The 19,168-nt window shown below is 39.6% G+C and overlaps 3 long non-coding RNA genes across 31 annotated transcripts; 2 read left to right on the top strand and 1 right to left on the bottom strand.

The window, feature by feature from the left end:
• Positions 1-227: 227 nt before the first annotated feature.
• Positions 228-1,847, bottom strand: LOC104710924 (uncharacterized). Of its 8 annotated transcripts, none has more exons than XR_015565313.1 (5): positions 1,426-1,847; positions 1,218-1,320; positions 837-962; positions 603-695; positions 228-465 (listed from the first exon to the last, which is right to left on the bottom strand). It is a non-coding gene; the product is annotated as an uncharacterized LOC104710924 (long non-coding RNA). The 8 variants fall into 8 exon arrangements; XR_015565316.1 differs by having other exon boundaries at positions 228-498; positions 603-726; positions 1,426-1,565; XR_015565310.1 differs by having other exon boundaries at positions 228-498; positions 1,426-1,565.
• Positions 1,834-5,831, top strand: LOC104710923 (uncharacterized). Its single transcript, XR_755145.3, has 7 exons — positions 1,834-2,411; positions 2,857-2,993; positions 3,084-4,493; positions 4,602-5,014; positions 5,118-5,171; positions 5,292-5,359; positions 5,543-5,831. It is a non-coding gene; the product is annotated as an uncharacterized LOC104710923 (long non-coding RNA).
• A 585-nt stretch (positions 5,832-6,416) lies between these two features.
• Positions 6,417-18,209, top strand: LOC104710925 (uncharacterized). Of its 22 annotated transcripts, none has more exons than XR_015565301.1 (10): positions 6,417-6,745; positions 6,906-7,037; positions 7,115-7,166; positions 7,251-7,461; positions 13,143-13,188; positions 13,350-13,493; positions 13,559-13,610; positions 13,695-13,905; positions 17,201-17,232; positions 18,025-18,209. It is a non-coding gene; the product is annotated as an uncharacterized LOC104710925 (long non-coding RNA). The 22 variants fall into 22 exon arrangements; XR_015565296.1 differs by having other exon boundaries at positions 6,419-6,745; positions 6,906-7,049; positions 13,695-16,984; XR_015565302.1 differs by lacking the exon at positions 18,025-18,209 and having other exon boundaries at positions 13,350-13,481; positions 13,695-16,984; positions 17,201-17,472.
• Positions 18,210-19,168: the final 959 nt, after the last annotated feature.

Here is a 19,168-nt window from a genome sequence, read left to right as displayed (position 1 = left end):
CCATGATCTCTTAGATAAAATTTTCTCTTTTATTGGTAGGTTCTTATTTTGGGTCTCTTATTTTTGAAAATATTGTTTTTTAAAATTTTAAAATTTTAAATAGAATAGAAGGTATAAATGTGTAAACATTTAAGATTTTATGAAATTAGAAAATATTGTATTTTAATTAATTTTCAAACATAGAAAACATAATAAAAACATTAATACACATTAGTGCAATTCATAAATGGGCAAAATGATTAATTGCAATTTAGAAGTACAATTAATCATTCATGGCCAAATAAAATCAAATTTGTCAAGCATACCAAAGGATATTACTACAAGATAAATAGAACAAGAACAATGTACTCTTAAATTATACAATCATGTTGCCATCGATTATTTTTTAGCTAGGAAAAGCCAAGCATGTCGAAAAATCAAACAGCAACCAATCAGACCCAAGATTAAAATGTGACCAAGCCAAGCCTGCAGCAAAAACAAACGGTGACCAAGACAAGCCTGCAACAAAATTAAACAATGACCAATCCAAGCCAGCAGCAAAATAAACCAATAACATCATACTTGAAGAGGAACATATATGCAAAAGAAGAAAACAAGAGTACCTTAAAGTGTATGGCTCCTTCTTTGTTGTTATCAGAATTTCTTCCATCTTCTTCATTCTCTAAGTCGCTCTATGTGAAATCCAACTTAAAAAACTGAACAAGAGGAACAGATATGAACCAGAAGCTAAGCAAACAAAAAAGGAGCAAGAGGTGTGAAAGTCTCTCTACCAATTTGTTAAGCCTTATACAGAGCTCAACGAAACAAGTTTAGTAGTAAGTAACAAGTAAACCAACCTTAATTCTGATTCGTCACTCATTAACTCCTTCGTTCATTTGTTTGAATCAGCTGTTGAAAACCTGAAATCACAGAACAAGTTGAAGACACCACATGTACCTTTTATATTATAGTCACTACACAGCCTGCAAGAAAATTAAACCAGAGTGTTAGAGAAGTTTTTTGAACAAGTTGGTAATCAAAGGGAACGTAAACAAATTAAAATGAAAATCACCAGTATCGAAATCAAGGCACTTAATTCACAGTTTCTATAATCTTTAGAAGGTGAGAAACACATTACGTGCAAAGCATTGTGGCTGTATGTATACGGTATACCAAACAAGACAATAAACACAAAGATGAAATAAATGGATTGTGCGTGAAGATGGTTGAGGCACAACCTTAGATAAATTGAGGCACAGCCTTAGACAAATTGCAACTCCCTAAACGAGAAATCAACATAGTTGAGGCACAACCTTTAGATAAATTGAGCAATTGCTCGCCCTGAGGCAAAACATAAAATCTAATATTTATGTAATCTAATTTACACGGTGAAACAAACTTCAACAACAGCAACAAAAGAAACCATCATCATGGCAAAGGCTTCACCGGCATCAAACGATGGTGCTCCCCACTGGTATGGCCATGGAACTCTTATCATATGATTCAATCTCCTCCAACTCAGTCACCTCCGATTCCAATTGATTCAATCTCCACCCGTTTCTAATCGATTGTGAGACGGCTCTTTTCCGATTGTAAAATCGGAGAGATTCGAGAGAGAGGGAGAGGGGAAGAAACGATGATTCAATCTATCGCGATTGGCCTCCGCAGTCAATCTCCTCCGCTATGCATCTCCTCCGACCCAGTCTCCTCTGATTCAAGTATCCTTCGATTCCAAACCCTTCTTCTGATTCCAAATTTCTTCGTTGTATTCAATCGCGAGAGAAAGAGAGAGAGGAAAACAAATCGAGTGTAGAGAATTTTTTTTTTCTTTGGTATTATTTAGTTCGACCAACAAGATTAAGACACGTAGCGTCTCTTAGAACATGAAGCGGTATACTATATAAGGGACTCCCTTAAGTTTTTTTTTTTACTTCTGATTTATTTTTTTGATTCAAAATCCTTAAAACTCCTCTAAGAGCTTACCGATAAATAAGGTCTAAGACTTTAAAAAAAAAAAAAACAAAGAGCAGAAGAAGAAGAAACTCGTAATATCACAAAGAGTCTCCAACTATTCAGGGGAATGAGGATGTACTGTTCCAACCTCACCACTTCTTCAACAACCCCTTCCTATTTACCATTTTGCCACTCCACTTATCTTTCTCCTCCTTCTCATTTCCGATCATCTGACAAAAACTCGAATCTCGTTTCCATCTTCCGAGCAAAACCCAGAATCTCTCATTCCCTTGGGTGCTTTGCATCCTCTTCAGTGGAGACGACTCCGACGACGCAGAGCAGCGAAACCAAACCTTTCTCTGTTCTTTTCGTATGTCTCGGAAACATCTGTCGGAGTCCAGCAGCTGAAGGTGTCTTTAGAGGTATCGTGGAGAAGAGAGGTCTCCATTCCAAATTCAACAACCATTGATTATCACGAGGTATACTAATCATCCTGTTCCGATTCTTTTTTCTTTTGCTTTTTGAAACAGAACGAGTTACTTAACTTTAGGGTTTTGTAATAAGATTGATGATTGATTGGTACAATTAGTGAATGATGCTATTCACAGACGTAGAAAGGTTTGATTTGGGATTAAGGGTTTTTTTTTGGTGGATGTTATTTGGTTGGAGTAAATTACTAATTAGCAGTGGAGAATTTGAAGTTTATGTTTCTGATCCAGTTTTTTGATTTGTGAAAGTGTTCTCTTTACAAGGGATGAACAAAACCAATAATCTAACTTTAGGATTGTATAGAAATATTGGTACAATTAGTGAATGATGCTTTTCACACACGTAGAAATGTTTCATTTTGGATTTTATGTAATTTGGTGCAGTGGAGACTTTGAAATTCATGTTTCTGATAATGTGAGACTGTTCTTTTTTAAGGGGGAATATGGCGGATCCGAGAATGAGACGCGCTGCGAAACGTTGAGGGATTGAGATAACATCCTTATCCAGACCGATTAAGGCATCTGATTTCAGGGAGTTTGATCTCATTCTTGCAGTGGATGAACAGAACAAAGGTAGAGCAAAAGAGTAACTCTAATCAACCTAATACAGGAATTGTATATAGTTAGGATCAATTTTTGATATGGTTACTGATGTGATCGCAGGACGCGACCTCAGCCAAGAAGACCAAGATACGCCGGACGCGACCGAGACGCATGACCAAGACGCATCGGACGCGACCAGGGCAACCTCTTCAGACGCGGCCAAGGCTCCAACGATCCTTCCCGGAGCCACCACACGTTCCAAGAGCTCAGCAAAGGCGGTCAAACAGCGGCTCAACCTATTTGTCCGAACCTACGTCCAACACCAGCCACCCCACGAAGACTCCGAAGGCTCAGTCCGCTTAGTCTTCACTCTTACCCAAGAGTGAAGACGGTCAAGTCGTTAAGCGAGGAAGTGTACTCTTTTTCCTCACTCCGGGTTTGTCCCAATGGGTTTACCGGAGGAGGTTTTAACGAGGCATGGAGCTAAACGCAAAACGCCTAAAGGCTAAGTTGCTTCACGCGCAAGGCCAAGGCGGTTATCTCTCTTTCCTTCTTATTTTTGGTTTAATTTCGAACTTGAGAATATTCTCTTTTGATCCTATGTTTGTGAACGTTGGAGAGTGTTTGTGGCTAAGCGTGTTAGTCAAAAGGAGGCGATGTGTTCTCTTTGTAAAGGGGACACGTCAAAAGGATGATGTGCGGATCAAGATGAATCCGCGTGTCCTTAAGCTCCTATCTAGACCTAGCTATTTAAACTTTCTTTAAGCCCTTGTTCCTCCTTAGACTTGTATGAAAATAAAACTTTTTCTCAAGAGAGATTCTTGAAACTTGTCTCACTCTTCTCTTTCTTCAATCCGGGATTGAACCTTGAGAAAACCCTAACAAGCCGCTTACCGGGTTCGCCCTTGTTAGCGACCGTATCAAGAGGAGAGCCAAACCTCTTGTGTCGTCAATCGATCCATCCGTATTTCCCCTCACCTCGTTTCCATCTATCCTCTTCTTAAGCTCGAGTCCTCTTTCATCTTTCTCGAGCCCCCTCGAACCACCTCAAATCATTCCCGCTATCGTTTCCTTCGAAGACGTCCACCCGCTCGTTCCGCATCCGTACTGTCCGATTGAACCGTTCGTGGCTTCCCGAAGTATCTCCCGAACGGCTCGTTTGAATTCCTTCAAACTCCGTTTCCCTCGTTTGATTCTCTCCTAGATCCGAAGCCCAGAACCTCGGCCGAGAAAAGCTTCACCGACTGAAAGTTGACCGAGAGCTCAAGCCGCGTCCGTACCGCGATCTTATCGTGACCGTGTCCCCGGGTCACATCAGTTACGGTTAAACATGTAGGGTTTAACTAGGCGGGGCTGCCACACCGTCATCATCCACAAAAGAGTTCATCTACAAGATGTTTCACCTTCTCCATTTGTTTTTCTTCCCTTAGTAGCTACCGGCTTCTACTTTTACAGACGTAAGGCTGAGGAAACTGTGAATCCTTGGCGTACGGGTCTTAGCGGACAACTTCAGAAAGTATTTGTAACTTGGTAAGTTTCTTTCTTCATTGCTACATGGCATAGAATATTACTTACTTATGAGTATTAGCTAACTTTGTATCCTTTTTGGTTTAATCAGTCTGTGATTTTGATCCTCAGGCATCCATAATCAGCCTGAGATTGAAGTTGCATGTGATGTGAAGATTTTAGTAATGTCATTGGATCTTGCTCAGTTGGGAGATTGTTCAAAGGAACACACACTATCAAGTAGTGTGGAGATAGCTGTTGTTTCATTGGCTACTACATCCGCTAAAGACCGGAAGAACAATACATAAATTCACTTTCGGATCAGAAGTTATAGTTTCTCCCACTTTTAGTTTTATTTTTACGACAACTATATATAAAGTGGACTTAGCGCGTACTGTTTCATGATTTCAGATGGAAATGTTGTCGAAGCTCAGTTACAAGAATTTTGTAAAACCTGCTCGAGTACTGTGAGGAAAAGGAACCTTTCACCAGGATCTTGATATTTAAATATGCTCCAAATGGATCACTCTTTGAGCATTTACACTGTAAGTACGTACTTGACAAAAACTACAATGTCTTATGTTGGCTCGTTTTATTCGTGATCTAAATGGGAAGCAAATCGTTTTTCTTTCTTTTTTTGGGTCACAGGTAAAAGAATTAGAACACTTGGGGTTGGGCGTCGAAAAAGTTCATGACAGGCTGGTAATTAAGCAAACCTTGAAATTTTGAATTTGATGAAGTTGTGTTGTTTTAAATCTCAATTGCCTTTTACATATAAAACTCTCAATTCAATTACCATCTTCCTCTTTCTCTCTCTGGCAGCTCCATCTCGATTTCTAAATCATCCGCCATGACCTCACAAGCTTTTCTACTTCAGAAACAGGTCAAAGGTATACACAAAACCACACGAATCTTTAACAAATCTGTTTGGTGTTGTTCTTTGATATTGAATTTGATTTGTTTTTGGATTTGTTCAGATCTTTGTAAGCATCCTGTAGATGGATTCTGCTGGTCTATTTCCTGATATTTTGTCTGTGATTTGAGAGACTTGCCGTTTTCTGTGATGAATACAGGTTGGTTTCCATAGATTTATTTAAGATACAGTGCTCATTTCCTGACTCCCCATGGGACAATGTGTAGCCAGCTTGATCTAAACTGATTTCAAGTAAGTTTCTACATCAGTTTTTTTTGCTTAGTTTCTTTGAATATACAGCCAATAAAGAGTAAAAGTACAATTTTGTGTGTTGGGTTTGGTAATTTGACATGAAATAAAGATTTTTCTCGGGTCTCTTGTGAACACGCCGAGTGATCTTTTTAGTATGTACGTACAGTCTCTAATTAATGTAAATGGTTGATCCGTTGCAGGAGCTATGTAGTCAATACATAATTTTTTTTTTGTCAACTTAATACATAATTATAAGACTACAAATAACACTTTTATTTTGTTCATAATTATTCTCATATACTCATTTGTTAATTATACACAATCAAATAATATTCCCAAATGTTTAAAACATTCATTTGTTAATTATATACATCACTAAATAATCAAATATAATAAAGTTTTTTCTTCATTTTGTTTTGTTAATTGATAAATACTAAAAATATGCTTTAAAATTGAACTCTATACCCTTAAACCATTTAGGGTTTAATCTTGAAACATATTTTTCTATTTATCAATTAACTTAATAAAATGCAAAAAATATATTTTCATATACTATTTATAAGAATATAACTTTTCTAGTTCTATTAACAAATAAAATTATAATCAAATTTTAGGATCTATGAAATTATAATATAAAATCTAGAAATTCACACATGTAAAAGTACTTTTGCAACGGTTATTTTCCAATTCTGAAACGCAATACTTTCCAATGGCTATATTGTATATGGTATGAGATACAACAAACGTCACCGTTTAAAGGATTAAAGGGAGAGAAGTCTTATGTAAGAGTTAAAATTCAATTAATTAAAATCAAAATTAAAATTCTCTCTGCTCTCATCGTCTTCTTCCTTAAGAGGCGTTTGTTTAATCACTTCCGACGAAATCAAGGTCAAGAGAAGAATCAATTAATCACTTGTGAGGAGAGACCCACAGTCTTTAGATAAGTTCTCTTCGCTTATTATATATGAGTTTCTAGATCTTTCTTTGCCTTTTTGATTTTCCCGTTTTAGGGTTTTCAATTTCGATTGTATTGACTCTGTTTTTTTTTTTTTTTTCATCCTTCAGTGACGATCAATCACTTCCCCAGTTCCCAAGAAATCGCCATCTCTAGGTAAATTTTCTCTGTATATTGATTTGATTGTCGTTAGGGTTTTTGTTTTTTTTGGGGTCTAATGGCGATAAGTAGCTTCGCAATCTTCAATAATTGATATCCGCCGGAATTGCATCTTAAAAATTATGGGTTTTAGGGTTTTTGTTTCTCTGTGTTTCAGTCGGGATAAATCGAGGGATGAAGTCGATCGAGCCTTTGCCTGAGGGTGTTTATCACTCCAAGCGTTCTGGAATTATCATGTTAGAGATGAAGAGGGTCATTGGAGGAACTCGTGTTCAACAGTTAGATGCTGGTGCGACCTAAGGTCTGCAAAAATTAAATTCTCCCACTTCTGCTTCGATTTCTTCTGATTGATCTCTCTATTTTCAGGTTTCTTTCTTCATGGGTGTTGTTTCGTGCTCTATAAAGGTTGTTGATGATGGTGAGTATAGCTCCACTATGATGATTACTTTTACCTCATGATTGAGTCCTAATTTGGAAATATTTTACTGGTTTTGGTTTTCAGGATCAGGCGTTTCCAGAGATGCTTTGGTTTTGTTGGGAAAAAGATACAGTAAGTTGTGGCGATATTTTATGTTTGATGCACTGATAAAGACCACTTCTTAGTCTTCGATTGAGAACAGCTACTTCAAAGCTATTGGGAATCAGATATCTCAATACTGGAAATCAGGACAAAAGCTATTGGGAAGCCTAATGGTTATCGAAAGGTTATGAAGGTATGGGATGACTTTGATGCTACTCAATACTCCTACATATTTTGTGTTAGTGAAACAACCCTTTCCGTTTTTTTTTTTAATACCTTAATTTACTAGTGGTCCCATACCCACTAACATCCTAACATCAACCAATAACCACGGATAACCAAATAAAACAGTTTCCATTCAATCCAATAGAATTCCAACTTTAATAACCCAATACTCAATAGCAACATAATCCAAATAAAGAAATAACCAAAAGCTAACATCCTACAATGTTCCACTGACTTAATCTAGCAACCTAACAACAGCTAGAACACAATCAATCAAGCCTCTAGAACATCCTCCCCCTCATCGCCTTTGATTCCACGATCACACTTTTCCTTTACCTGCACACCACAAACAACAATTGAGATGCGTAAGTATTATCATAAATACTTAGTGAGGCCATCCTCCCATCTACTAGGTTATACACACAAGCAAATGAGACCCTCAAGTTTAAGCAAAACAAACAACACACAACAATACATCGAACCAGGAAAACAAGTCTCGGATAAGACTAGTGTCGACCGATGCCAAACGATGTCGATCGATGCTACAACAAAGGTGTCGACCGATGCCAAACACTGTCGACCGATGCCCCTCAAAATGGTGTCGACCGATGCTCTTGAGTGTCGATCGATGCCTCCTCTGCAATCACGATCTGCGCGAATCCGAAAGTCGAACTCTCCTCCCAATCATCTCGAATCCATCTCAAACTCAACCAAACGACTCGGAAATCACTGGGAATCACAAAAACAACGAACCCAAGCAACAAAACAACACAAACAGCAAAGAAACACACAAAACAAGAGAGATCTCATGCTTAGATCAACCATGGTCAAGCACTCACCTCAAGAACAGGAAGATTGGATTGAGAAACGTGGAAAACAACACCTCCAGAAGCTCCCCCTTCGTTTCCAGCAACAGATAACCCTCCTACAGCTTCAGATCTCTCCAAAAACTCCAAGAACAAGCCCAGAAAATCCCAGAAACGTTTTCCTCTCTTTTCTTTCTTTCTTTTCACTCAACGGCGACAAATGAGACTTTCTGAAACCCTTCTTTCGTCCCAGACACTTAACACACGATTAGGGTTTTAAATCAAACCAAACCGAACCAATTCGGCAATTAAATCAAACCCGACCAAACCGGAAAAACATGGTGTCGATCGATGCCACCAAGGGTGTCGATCGACACCCACACCAAAAATACACAAATTGGTTCGCGGGCGTTACAATTCTCCCCCACCAATATGGATTCGTCCCCGAATCCCGCAATACCGTCCATCTGCCAAGGACCTCCGTGCCACCGTCTGCACGGCCCGCACGTCCCCAGACCGGACTAAACACCGTCAGCCAAGGTTTCCCGTGCCACTGTCGCAACAGCCCGCACACCTCCGACTGACCCTCGAGGTCTCCCTCTAGCCAATATACTCGCATCATAAACACTATTTGCTCACAACTCAGTGCTTCCCCCGTCCGTGGTCGCAACCATCGAATCATGCCGGCTCGCTTTCAGGCCAACCGCCTTAAGCTACGGCATCCAGGAAGTCACTCACACACACACACACACTCCCCCCGCTCTCAGGTCGCAACCTTCGAGTCATACCGGCTCACTGCCAGGCCACAGCCTACAGCTACGGTATCCAGGGAGTCTCACGCGCCCACTCCCCCCGCTCTCGGGTCGCAACCCTCGAGACATACCGGCTCACTGCCGAGCCACGGCTCACAGCTACGGTATCCAGGGAGCCTCACATATCCCGCTCTTGGGTCGTCACCCTCAAGCGCGCTCTCGGATCGTCATCCGAAGCAACATATACCACTCCCACTCTCTGGCCACAAAGTCCATCGAGCTATCGGTATCACGTGAGTTGGGCCCGCACGGCCTTGAGCAAAAACAAACCTGATGCCATCGAGTATCTCCCGGCTAGATCTACCTCAACACTTCCCACAAAAATTCCCCTTTTAGAAACTTCTAATTCTGGAAACTTTCCTTTTGTGGAAACTTTCTATTTATAGAAACTTCCAAAAATAGAAACCCGAGCTATTTCTCTTTTTCCCATGACTACAACAGTCAAACATAAAGAAAAATACTCATCTTATTAATCTTAAAATGTCATAATCGTTACAACCTCAACGAAAATACAACAGAAACAATAAGATACAACGATCCAATCCATCAACCCGCATTCCGAGCACCACCTCATCTTAGTACTGAGTCGCACAACCAACCACCCCTAAGCGACCAAGTATCAAGAGAGATGGACTGGAATACTCCGTACCCGCTCCAGCCACGGACTACAACTCAGACCCGGCTAGACAAGCTCAAGTTGCGGCCTGCTTCTCAAACCACTTCTTAAACCTTGCCTTCATCCTCGCCTCAGGCTCCCAAGTCTGCTCCTCTACTCCATCACAGTCCTACAGGACTCTCATCAAAAGAATCTTCTTCTTCCGAAGTTCCTTGACTCTCCTCCCGAGTACCCTCAACGGTCTCGCCTCCAACGTCATGTTGGGCTGAAGATCCTCAAGAATCTTAGGCAACAACCGGTCACCCTCGTGAAGACACTTCCTCAGAATCGACACATGAAATACCTTGTGGAACGCACGCATAACCTCAGGCAACTCCAGCCGATATGCCACTGGTCCCACCCGCTCAACCTCTCTGCACGGACCCATGTACCTCGGACTCAACTTAGTCTCTGACAGTGACCTGTTCGGACCCCGCAACATAGCCATCTTGAGGTACACTCTATCGTCAACCTGAAACTCAAGATCCTTTCTCCTCTTATCAGCATAGCTCTTCTGCCGATCCTGAGCCTCCCTCATGTTCAGCCTCAGAACCCGAATCTTCTCTGAGGTCTCCTGAACAAAATCCGCACCATATATGCTCCTCTCCCCCACCTGAGTCCAACATAACGGTGTACGACATGGTCTCCCATACAAAGCCTTATAAGGAGCCATCTTAATACTTGCCTGATAACTGTTGTTGTAAGCAAACTCTACCAGGTTCAGGTGATCTGCCCAATGGCCACCCCAATCCAACACACAAATCCTCCAGCGTCTGGATCGTCCTCTCAGACTGTCCATCTGTCTGGGGATGATAAGTTGTACTCATATGCACCTTAGTGCCCATCTCTGCCTGAAATACCTTCCAGAACACCGAAGTGAACTTAGAATCCCTGTCAAACACAATGCTCGCTGGCATCCCATGCAATCTGACTATCTCTCTCACATACTTCTTAGCCAAGACCGCTGCTCCATCAATCTTCTTAATGGATAGAAAATATGATGACTTAGTCAACCGGTCCACAATGACCCAAATAACATCAAAAGTTCGTGACACTGGCAATCCTACCACAAAATCCATCGTGATCATATCCCACTTCCACTCTGAAATGGGTAGACTCTTTAGTAATCTGCTTGGAACCTGATGCTCAGCCTTCACCAGCTGACACACGTCGCACCTCGCGACCCAACTAGCTACAACCTTCTTCATTCCGACCTAATGATAATACCTCTTGAGGTCACGGTACATCTTAGTCGCTCCTGGATGAATAGAAAAACATGCTCGCATGAGCCTCCCTCAAGATCTCCTATCTCAAATCCTCATCCTTGGGCACACAAATCCGACCGTGCACCAAGATAGTACCATTAGTTGAGACCTGATACTCTGAATCAACATCCTTAGAGACATTCACCAGCCCCAAATCCTTCTCCTGAGCCAACCACACCCTGCTCAGAAGATCCGCTCCATAAGCCGCCTCCTAACCCAATGGTTCTCAAGAAACCACGCACAAGCTCAACGCACTATCCTCTTCTACCAGAGACTACATCTCATGGTCCTGTAGTAACCTGTCAAACCAAGGAAACTCTTGATCTTAGTGACATTTTGTTGTCTAGGCCAATCCCTGATAGCCTGAATCTTCTCCGGATCTACAGGAACTCACTATGCAGAAACAATGTGACCCAGAAAGCCCATCTCACGCTGCTAAAAACTGTACTTGCTCCACTTAGCAAACAACTTCTGCTCCCGCAGCTTCTCCATAACTGCCCTCAAATGCACTGCATGCTCCTCAGGACTCTTAGAATAAACCAGGATATTGTCGATGAAAATGATGGTAGATACATCCAAAAACTCCTGAAACACACTGTTCATCAATCTCATAAACGCTGCTGGCGCGTTAGTCAATCCGAAAGGCATCACCACAAACTCATAGTGCCCATAGCTCGTCCTGAAAGCAGTCTTCGTCACATCTGCCTCATCTATCGGTATCTGATGATAACCCAACGCCAGATCTACCTTAGAGAACCGAGTAGCACCTCCCAGCTGATTCAACAACTCATCAATCCTGGGAAGAGGGTACTTGTTCTTGACAGTGACCCGGTTCAAACCCCATTAGTCAATGCACAAGCGGAAACTCCCATCCTTCTTCTTAATAAATAACACCAGGGCTCTCCACGGTGATACACTAGAACGTATAAATCCCTTGCTCCATAAATCCTCTAGTTGCTTCCTCAGCTCAACTAAACAAATACTCAAGTATGCCGACATCAACTCGCCGCCACTTAAATATCAACCCTCTCGTTCGTCCAAGAACCTCTAGTAACTTGCCACTTAGGGAAACTTTCCCAAGATAAATTATTCCAGAAATAGCTTTTCCACTTGGCAATTCTCCACAGTAAATCATCAATACGAGCTTAATAAAACAAACAAGTACCATACGTTCACATATTCTGATTCACCGCGTCAAATGCTTTGCAGGCAGCTAACTCAAACCACTTGACTTATTCCCTCCAACAAGTTTACCAAAACCTTGGATCTAGCAACCCTGTCCAACTCCAATGAACTTCATCCAGCATCGTTACAACGATTAGTTTATCCTGCCATGAAGGCTTTTCGTGAACTTATGTATCTGGCAAATATGCCTCTCCCAGCTCAATCCTGCTGTAACTCCCCTTCCCGGGACTCCGGCACCACTGGCCTCACAATCCTGGCACACAGCCAAACATTCATAAACGCTATGGTCATAAAACCTTGTCCCAAAAGTCAACACATTCAAAACCCGAGATTAAACCACCGTCAATCTCTCAAGGTCTACATTCAATCGTTATGTTTATACTCACGTCCTAGGAATTGCTTGCTCCCAACTCTTCCACTCTTAGGTCGCAACCTTCGAGTCATACCGATCTCACTCTCAGACCAGCGTCTTCGAGTTATACCGTCTCACTCTTGGCCCACAATCCTCAAGATCTCGGTATCAGGGGAACTACTCATCCCCTCAGGAGAACAACATCCCCTCTGCCACTCTCGGAGCCCTCAGCCCCTCGAGCTATCGGTATTCAGGGGAATCACCATCCCCTCAGGAGCAACAATCCTTAACGACTATAAACATCTCTCGACACAACTACCTCCTGTGGTCCGAGTATAACATTGCAATGTTACACCTACCCACTCAACTTATATCCAACTGGATTAACCACCAAGCAGAGAAATATCTGCTCAAACTGCATATGTCCACCTATCCGCCTCTCTAGGCCCGATACCTCTTGAGAATAATCTCATACCGGTCATCTAGATCTTTCTTTGCCTTTTTGATTTTCCCGTTTTAGGGTTTTCAATTTCGATTGTATTGACTCTGTTTTTGTTTTTTTTTCATCCTTCAGTGACGATCAATCACTTCCCCAGTTCCCAAGAAATCGCCATCTCTAGGTAAATTTTCTCTGTATATTGATTTGATTGTCGTTAGGGTTTTTGTTTTTTTTTGGGGTCTAATGGCGATAAGTAGCTTCGCAATCTTCAATAATTGATATCCGCCGGAATTGCATCTTAAAAATTATGGGTTTTAGGGTTTTTGTTTCTCTGTGTTTCAGTCGGGATAAATCGAGGGATGAAGTCGATCGAGCCTTTGCCTGAGGGTGTTTATCACTCCAAGCGTTCTGGAATTATCATGTTAGAGATGAAGAGGGTCATTGGAGGAACTCGTGTTCAACAGTTAGATGCTGGTGCGACCTAAGGTCTGCAAAAATTAAATTCTCCCACTTCTGCTTCGATTTCTTCTGATTGATCTCTCTATTTTCAGGTTTCTTTCTTCATGGGTGTTGTTTCGTGCTCTATAAAGGTTGTTGATGATGGTGAGTATAGCTCCACTATGATGATTACTTTTACCTCATGATTGAGTCCTAATTTGGAAATATTTTACTGGTTTTGGTTTTCAGGATCAGGCGTTTCCAGAGATGCTTTGGTTTTGTTGGGAAAAAGATACAGTAAGTTGTGGCGATATTTTATGTTTGATGCACTGATAAAGACCACTTCTTAGTCTTCGATTGAGAACAGCTACTTCAAAGCTATTGGGAATCAGATATCTCAATACTGGAAATCAGGACAAAAGCTATTGGGAAGCCTAATGGTTATCGAAAGGTTATGAAGGTATGGGATGACTTTGATGCTACTCAATACTCCTACATATTTTGTGTTAGTGAAACAACCCTTTCCGTTTTTTTTTTTTTAATACCTTAATTTACTAGTGGTCCCATACCCACTAACATCCTAACATCAACCAATAACCACGGATAACCAAATAAAACAGTTTCCATTCAATCCAATAGAATTCCAACTTTAATAACCCAATACTCAATAGCAACATAATCCAAATAAAGAAATAATCAAAAGCTAACATCCTACAATGTTCCACTGACTTAATCTAGCAACCTAACAACAGCTAGAACACAATCAATCAAGCCTCTAGAACATCCTCCCCCTCATCGCCTTTGATTCCACGATCACACTTTTCCTTTACCTGCACACCACAAACAACAATTGAGATGCGTAAGTATTATCATAAATACTTAGTGAGGCCATCCTCCCATCTACTAGGTTATACACACAAGCAAATGAGACCCTCAAGTTTAAGCAAAACAAACAACACACAACAATACATCGAACCAGGAAAACAAGTCTCGGATAAGACTAGTGTCGACCGATGCCAAACGATGTCGATCGATGCTACAACAAAGGTGTCGACCGATGCCAAACAGTGTCGACCGATGCCCTTCAAAATGGTGTCGACCGATGCTCTTGAGTGTCGATCGATGCCTCCTCTGCAATCACGATCTGCGCGAATCCGAAAGTCGAACTCTCCTCCCAATCATCTCGAATCCATCTCAAACTCAACCAAACGACTCGGAAATCACTGGGAATCACAAAAGCAACGAACCCAAGCAACAAAACAACACAAACAGCAAAGAAACACACAAAACAAGAGAGATCTCATGCTTAGATCAACCATGGTCAAGCACTCACCTCAAGAACAGGAAGATTGGATTGAGAAACGTGGAAAACAACACCTCCAGAAGCTCCCCCTTCGTTTCCAGCAACAGATAACCCTCCTACAGCTTCAGATCTCTCCAAAAACTCCAAGAACAAGCCCAGAAAATCCCAGAAACGTTTTCCTCTCTTTTCTCTCTTTCTTTTCACTCAACAGCGACAAATGAGACTTTCTGAAACCCTTCTTTCGTCCCAGACACTTAACACACGATTAGGGTTTTAAATCAAACCAAACCGAACCAATTCGGCAATTAAATCAAACCCGACCAAACCGGAAAAACATGGTGTCGATCGATGCCACCAAGGGTGTCGATCGACACCCACACCAAAAATACACAAATTGGTTCGCGGGCGTTACAGTTAGCGTTAGGTTAAATTTATGGTTTTAACACAAAAATCTTACTTTCTTTGATTTTTGTATTTTTGGTTATTTGATTTCAATTTTCTGTCTATTGGGTTTCAAAATCGTTTACTTTGCCTATAGTTTTGTGTGTGTGTGTGTTCTTTATAGGGTTTTGTAACTTAGTAAGACGATTGTTTTTGTACCGTTAGGATAATTCTCTTTCAGTTTTGTGTCTTTGGTTTCCCACGGTTTGGTTTTCCTTATGTATTATACGTTTTTGATTGCTTGCCAATTAACTAGTCTCACGTTCACTAGTCTTATGTACTAGTAATAACTACAATTGTTATGTATTGCTATGCAATACTCTTTGTCTTGTTTCTATCGAGGTAATCTAAATTACCTCTCTGGTTGTCCCTGTTCCTAGAATGCATAGAAGTTCCTAGTCACCTGAGAAAAAAATACAAATGCCTTGGGTTTGACTGAGGTAATTTAAATTACCTTTCTGCTTGTCCCTATCCCTTGAATTCATACGGGTTCCTAGTCACCTAAGCAAAGAAACAAATGCCTCGGTTAAGCAAAGAAACAAATGCCTCGGTTTGGTTGAGGTAATTTAAATTACTTCTCAGCTTGTCCTGTCCTTATCTGTTTAATTGTCTCTGCCCCTTGAATGCATATGGGTTCCTAGTCACCTGAGCAAAGAAACAAATGCCTCGTTTGGCTCAGGTAGTTTAAATTGCCTCTCAGCTTGTCCCTGTCCGTTGAATGCAAACGGGTTCCTAGTCACCTAAGCAAAGAAACAAATGCTTCGGTTTGGCTGAGGTAATTTAAATTACCACTCAGCTTGTCCCTGTCCCTATCGGTTTAATTGTCCGTGTCCCTTGAATGCATACAATAACCTGAGTAAAGAAACAAATGCCTCGGTTTGGCTGAGGTAATTTAAATTACCTCTCAGCTTATCCTTGTCCCTATCGGTTTGATTGTCCCTGTCCTTTGAATGCAAACAGGTTCCTAGTCACCTAAGCAAAAAAAAACAAATGTCTCGGTTTGGCTGAGGTAATTTAAATTACCTCTCAGCTTGTCCCTGTCCCTATCGGTTTAATTGTCTCTGTCCCTTGAATGCATATGGGTTCCTAGTCAACTGAGCAAATAAACAAATGCCTCGGTTTGGCTCTCCTTGTCCCTGTCCCTATTGGTTTGATTGTCCCTGTCTTTATAATGCATTCAGGTTCCTAGTCACCTGAGCAAAGAAACAAATGCCTCGGTTTGGCTGAGGTAATTTAAATTACCTCTCTGCTTGTCCCTGTCCCTTGAATGTATTCAGGTCCTAGTTACCTGAGCAAAGAAACAAATGCCTCGGTTTGGCTGAGGTAATTTAAATTACCTCTCAGCTTTTCCCTGTCCCTATCGGTTTGATTGTCCCTTTCCCTTGAATGCAAACGGGTTCCTAGTCATCCGAGCAAAGAAACAAATGCCTCGGTTTGGCTCTCCTTGTCCCTATCAGTTTGATTGTCCTTGTCTTTATAATGCATTCAGGTTCCTAGTCACCTGAGCAAAGAAACAAATGCCTCGGTAAGGTTAAGGTAATCTAAATTACCTCGCTGATTGTTCGTGTCCTTAAATGCATAAATCATTCGGGTTCCTAGTCACCTGATGTTAAAAGCAAATGCCTCGATTGTTGAGGTAATTTACCTCTCTGATTGTCCCTGACCGTGATCTCTGATTAGCAAATGAAGCAGTCCCAAATCTATAAGCTGCTTTGGTTGAATTAAAAACAAATGCCTCAGTCCAGAAGTTTGACATCCTTGGAGTATGCATGATCACACTTACATTTAAATTGAGGTATGTGAATTTCTTGATATTTTACGTCTGAAATCAGGTATGTGAATTTCTATTTCTTTAATATATGCTTATTACTTGATTCAGTTTTGTTATCTCTAAGGTTAATATTTTTTGTTGTTTATCAAATTAATTACTGTGTGTATACAGTCTCGACAAGTAGCAAACAAACTTACATAGGTCTTCTAACATCGCCTTTTTATCTTTCTTTGCATGCAGTTGGTTTCTGAAGATCGTCATAAGTGTTTCAGGTTATTTTTTAGCTCCCTTTGCATGCAATTCTCGGGTTTTTTGTGTGTTTTCTTTAAGTGTAGCCGTGTTACCATGTAGATGACTATGTGACAGTTGAATTTTATTTTTGAAGATCGTATAGCAGGTTGGGCTTGTCATTTTTATTTTTATTAATTTATACATGATGTTTACATTGTTGAAAGAGCAAACTATGTTTTCTCTAACTAGTGTAGAATGATTATTACAATGAGTGTTTTGCCTGTGTTGGTTCATATTTGATTCTTAGGAAAACTTATATCTAAAATCTCTTTTGCATTTTCAGCTGTGTTGGTTGATTGTCTTCTTGTTATTGTTGTATACCCTTGTTTGTTTAGGATTTCCCAGTGATGACATGTCTACAATTTGGCTGGTTTGGTAGGATCTTGTTTCCTGTATACAACTTACATATTTAATTGTGACAACCAAGCTTGATTAGAAAATCATTTATTTACGTGCCATGTGAGTGTTACTATAGTTTCCATTTTTGTGTGTTTTCTTTAAGTGTAGCCGTGTTACCGTGTAGGTGACTGTGATAGTTCAGTTTTACTCTGGAAGATCATATAGCTGGTTGTGCTTGACATTTTTTATTTTGATTAAACTATATATGGTGTTCACATTGTTGAAAAACCAAACTATGTCTTCTTTGACTAGTGTAGAATGATTAGTACAATAAGTGTTGTCTGTGTTCGTTCATATTTCATTCTTAGAGAAGCTTATGTCTGAAATCTGTCAGGCTTGTCTTGATGTAATCCATTTGTCTTATGGAAAGATAGGAAGTTGTGTGCAGCGGTAAAAGCTATGCATGCGTTTGTCAGATGGATTTGGAGTGCATGCATTGTCTCAGTGTGATTCCCTTATTCCAGTTTAAAATAGGAAAAATGTTTGTCAGCTACTTGAAATATACGCCAACATATAACCACACATACAAACAATATAAATATCTTGTTAACTACGTCAACTATTGTCATCACATAAGGACATCCATAAACAAACATAGGTTATGTGTACAACACCATAAACATCCAACTCCGGTGGTTGGTTGGCCGGAATCCGACATTGACCAGTGTTAACCGGCGTTGACTAGAAAAAAATATTAAGATTTTTTTTTCCTCAAAATAATATTTTTTTTTTGTTTTCATGTATTTTTGATAAATAAATAAAAATATAAATGATTTGTATAATTTACAAAAACAAAATATAAGAGCAAAAAATTATACAACAAAAAAATACAAGACAAATATATACCAAAAAAAAAAAAATTATATGACAAACAAAATTTGTGGTATATCTAGTAACTAATTTTGTTAATACAGATAATATACAAAAAATAATGTAATAAAACTATACCACCAAAATTTTATGTGTAGTAGATTTTTTCATAAAACTATAATAAATATATACCTTTTCCTTTCAAAAATTAGTTTTTATTTTGTATTTTCAAAGGTGGGGATTTTAAATATATATATATATTTTTACTTATTTATAAGATTATGTCATTTAAAATATACCCAAGAAATTGCCAACTATTTCTTTATTTGTAATAAGAAAAATAAAGGAAGAAAATAATGAAAATTCTATTTATTTACATGAAAGACATATATCTAGAAGATTATTGAAAAACAAAATTTGATTTTGTAAAATCAAAGGTTGGTCTTGTAAAATCAAAGAAATAGTTGGCAATGCCTTGGATATATTTCAAATGACATAATCTTATAAATAAGTAAAAAGAAGAAAAAATATATTTAAAATCCCCATCTTTGAAAATACAAAACAAAAATGATTGTTAAAAGAAAAAGGTATATACAATATTTGTTATAGTCCTATGAAAAAATCTACTACACATAAAATTTTGTTGTATAACTTTTTGTTGTTATATTTTGTTTTTGTAAATTATACAAATCATTTATCTTTTTTATT

Source organism: Camelina sativa, chromosome 9 (genome assembly GCF_030686135.1).
Source record: "Camelina sativa cultivar CO46 ecotype springtype chromosome 9, ASM3068613v1".
NCBI classification, from domain to species: Eukaryota; Viridiplantae; Streptophyta; class Magnoliopsida; order Brassicales; family Brassicaceae; genus Camelina; species Camelina sativa.
Note: the sequence above shows the minus strand (reverse complement) of the source record. Positions and strands in the feature narration are given on the sequence as shown.